This window comes from Triticum dicoccoides, chromosome 2B (genome assembly GCF_002162155.2).
Source record: "Triticum dicoccoides isolate Atlit2015 ecotype Zavitan chromosome 2B, WEW_v2.0, whole genome shotgun sequence".
Lineage (NCBI taxonomy): Eukaryota > Viridiplantae > Streptophyta > Magnoliopsida > Poales > Poaceae > Triticum > Triticum dicoccoides.
Window position 1 is genome coordinate 85,018,101 of NC_041383.1, and position 4,413 is coordinate 85,022,513.

At 46.3% G+C, this 4,413-nt stretch overlaps 1 pseudogene; it reads left to right on the plus strand.

The window, feature by feature from the left end:
- The first annotated feature begins 2,275 nt into the window (after window positions 1-2,275).
- Window positions 2,276-3,896, plus strand: LOC119367213 (annotated as a pseudogene).
- The last annotated feature ends 517 nt before the right edge of the window (window positions 3,897-4,413 follow it).

The window sequence follows — 4,413 nt, forward strand, 5'->3', positions numbered from 1 at the left end:
CTATCGTGCTTCACATGGCTGCTACATCTTACAGGTTTTGCCGCCTCGCTCCGCAGCCTTCAATTTGCGGTTGTATGAAGGATGAACCTATGTCTCATTTTTTGAGGGCAAACATATGTATCATTTCCTTGTTTTGTGTCATATTGCAGTAATAATTAATTATTGGAATAAATTAGTATATTTAAAATTATTCATCTCTGACATGAAGCAAAAACTTTCTTGAAATCCTTTGAAGACTACACAAAATAGCTTCAGAGTGGTCATAATAAACATGTACCCATTTGGAGATCTTATATTAAGAAGTAGTCCTACTCGATATATTCAGTGGTGTATTTGCAAAATCGTCTGGTATGTCATGCTATGCTACATCTACTTCCCATGATTTTCGGCTTACATAATTATTACTCCCTCTGTTCCAAATTAAATGGCTTAACTTTGTACTATGCGGAGAAGCAGCAAACATCGTACATATTGCCATCTGAGAAAAATATAATACGGCAATATTTAACTGCTTGTTTCTTTTTTACTTGTAAAGGAACTATCTTAGATATATATGATCCATAAAGTTCAAATTAGGTTAGTATGAAGTCAAATAGGACTAAAACTCGTCTTGGATTTGCACGATAACCGATGTTTTCTCCCGTTGCAACGCACGGCCCTTTTGCTACCGGCGGCAGAAGGGTCGTTGGGACAGAAGAGGAAGGCAAAGAGGAGGAAGAAGACGATGATCACAAAATTTTACCACCAATAAAAAAACAGGCCACCAGTGCATAGTTGCTCTTATAGTATCCGCTAAAGAAATTGATAAAAGTCGATATATATTCAAAGGACTTCACTTGTGTCACTTAGTCATTAGTTATATTTATTTTCATGTATTTTGCCCGTAGAAGGCTCGGGCGCGCTTTTTGATGTGCTGTTGGTGTTGTTGCATTTCTTAAAAAAAAAAGAACTACTCACTCTTGAAATATATGGTGTATTACTTTTTTGAGAAGTCAAACATGTTAAAGTTTGATCAAATTTATAGAAAAATATATTAAAATCCATAATATCAAGTCGGTATGATTAGATTCATCATGAAATGAATTTCCATTTTTTTGTTTAATATTGTGGATGTCGGTATTTTTTTCTTATAACTTGGTCAACGTTAAAAATTTTGACTTTTCAAAAAACTAATAACCCTTATATTTTGTATTTGATGTTTGACGTGCGAAAATGATGAGTGTGTTTTATTTTTATTTATAGCGTGGTGATATGATGGGCCTTTCGTGGGGCGGTTCTATGTTATCCGATAACCTACATATATTTTTGTGGGGAAATTTTTATGTTGGTGGCTGCATGTACTATATTGGTTCTACAGTATGACATGGTGGTGCATATTTTTTTCGGTCGTGGGAGGATGCGCGGCGATATGTTTTTATTGGTCGGTTGTTGCTGATTGATTGAAAAAACCGTTGGCCCGGTTAAAATCGTAAACCAAATCTAAAATTAAATACCTTAATTAAATGAAAGAGCTTTAAAATTAGGAAACATAAGAAATTAGAAGAATTAAATGGAAAAGCTCTTTGAGAAATTGTTGACCCGGTCAAAATCGGATGATCCAATTCTAAATTGAAGATCTCAATTAATTGTGAGGCCAAAAAAATTAAGAAGCATAGTGTATAATATAAAATAATTAAATAAAAGTGCTCCAAGAAATTGTTGACCCGGTCAAAATTAAATGACTCAATTTCAATTGAAGACCTCTATTAAATGTGGACTCTTTAAAATTAGGGAGCATAGTATTATAGTCTTATATTCTCTTTACTAAAGTTGAGTCATCTATTTTGGAACGAGGGGAGCAGTGGATATCCTCGTGGATATCCTCGGATATAATATAGATATCTCCAAATGTCACCGTGTATCTCAGAGATATAATATAGACAACACCGTATATCCCCGGGATAGATAGCGAGGGGCGACACCACGCTGACCTGCCTGAATGAGTCTCGCTTACACACATCGTCCACGCTCCTTATAAGCTAGCCTGGGGCCTGGGTGATGTACTTGGTGTGCATTCCATCGGCCATCGATCCATAGCTCAAGCTCTGGAAGCGCGCGCACAATGGCCATGGTGAGGCAAGTCGTCTCCTGGTTCTGCGTCATCTTGGCTCTCCTTCTACCTTGCCTGCTCCTCAAGCTGTGGAAGCGCCGCGACACCGGCGTAGCTAACCTTCCGCCCAGCCCCTGGCGGCTGCCAGTCGTCGGCAACCTCCACCAGGTGATCATCCACGGGCCGCTCCTGCACCGCGCCATGGCCGACCTCGCACGCCGGCTCGACGCGCCCCTCATGTACCTGCAGCTCGGCGAGGTCCCTGTCGTCGTCGCGTCGTCCCCCGACGCCGCCCGGGAGGTCACCAAGACCCACGACCTCAGCTTCGCGACCCGGGTGTGGAGACCCAGCATGCGGATCCTGTTGGCCGACGGCGACGCGCCGGGCCTGGTGTTCGCGCCGTACGGCGCCCTATGGCGGCAGCTCCGCAAGACAAGCGTCGTCGAGTTGCTCAGCGCCCGGCGAGTGCGGTCGTTCCGCCGCGTCCGGGAGGAGGAGGTTGGCCGCCTCGTCGCCTCCCTCGCCGCGTTTCCGCCGGGCCAAGCCGTGGATGTCGGCGAGCGGTTAACCGCGCTCATGACGGATGCGGTATTCCGTACCATGATCGGTGACCGGTTCGATCAGCGCGACGAGTTCTTGGAGGTCCTCGCCGAGGCGCTAAAGATCGCCGCCGGGTTCAGCCTCGGCGACCTGTTCCCGTCGTGGAAGATCGTGAGCCTTTTGAGCGGTACTGCGCGCGGGGCAGAGGCGAACACCCGCAAGATGTTCGAGCTGATGGATCGCGTCATCAGGCAGCACCAGGAGCGTAGCGTGGCGGAACCGCGGAAGACGTGGAAGAGGACATGGTGGACGTGCTCCTAAGGTTGCAGAAGGAAGATGGCCTGGAGGTACCCCTCACCATGGGAGCAATCAAATCCCTCATCCGAGTAAGTGTGCTGCTGATGTATGTCCGAATGCACAATTTGAGCCGACATTCTAATCTCAGAGAACTAATTGTTCATGTCATAATGCAGGACCTTTTCAGTGCCGGGAGTGAGACATCGGCGACGACCGTGCAATGGGCCATGACGGAGCTCATGAGAAATCCGAGAGCGATGCAGAAAGCACAAGCCGAGCTGCGCGACACACTCCAAGGGAGCCCGACGGTGACAGAAGATGACCTGACCAAGTTGAGCTACTTGAAGCTCGTCATCAAGGAGACACTGAGGCTGCACCCAGCGTTGCCACTGCTCCTGCCAAGGGAATGCCGGGAGACATGCAAGGTCACTGGGTACGACGTGCCCAAGGGCACCACCGTGTTTGTGAACGTGTGGGCGATCGGCAGGGACACCAAGTACTGGGCTGACGCCGAAGTGTTTAAGCCAGAGCGATTCGAGAGCGGCGCAACCGATTTCAAGGGCACGGACTTCGAGTTCTTACCCCTCGGAGCAGGGCGAAGAATGTGCCCTGGAATGACGTTTGCGCAGCCTATCATGGAGCTCGCGCTCGCCTCGCTACTGTACCACTTCAACAGGGAGCTCCCACTTGGAGTACCACCAAGCGAGCTAGACATGGCAGAGGAGCTGAGAGTCACCATCCAGAGGAAGAACGGTCTTCACCTGCGCCCAGTCGTTCGTGTGCCCCTGCAAGCTGTCCTCTAGGCTGTCGCGGCTTTGTGCCCTCGTCCGAAGGTTTGTGCTGCCTCCATACGATGCCGTACTTTATCAATCACATTATAGGCTATCACGGCTTTGTATCTGCCCTCTGGCAATGGCGCAAACATAAATTGCACATTTAGCTATGTAACGAAGTTTGCTAAAAAAAATTATGTAACGAAGAGGTTTTTATGTAACAAATTACACCGTTGAATTGATGAGTACATCATGAAGCAAATAATTTGGATGTTCACACAACACGTGCCACCTAATAAGTTCGTATGAAAAAAATTAGGGGCCGGCAGGAGCACTGCATGTTCATTAAGAAAGCGAAAAATCTTTATCTTTACCTCTTTATCTTTACCTAATCTTTTATATATCTATATATATACCTAATTTAAAGAAAATTGGGTTTCTGTCGTCCGTCATGAAATTGCCCCTGAAGTTGTAAATATTTACCCGCCATGCCACTGGTAAGTCGAGTCGCTGCATCGGCCGTTGGTTGTGTTCATTAGGTTTATGTCTCGTATTATATCACATGTGCTTGGGTAATACGTTGGCTAAAGGCCCTCTATTCCACCTGGGAGATCCAGGTTTGATTCCCACCTGCTCTCCCTTTCCTTTTTTGCTTTTCTCATCCTTTTTCTCCTTAAATACAGGGTGGCGTAGGATATAGGTGCCTCGCCCAAG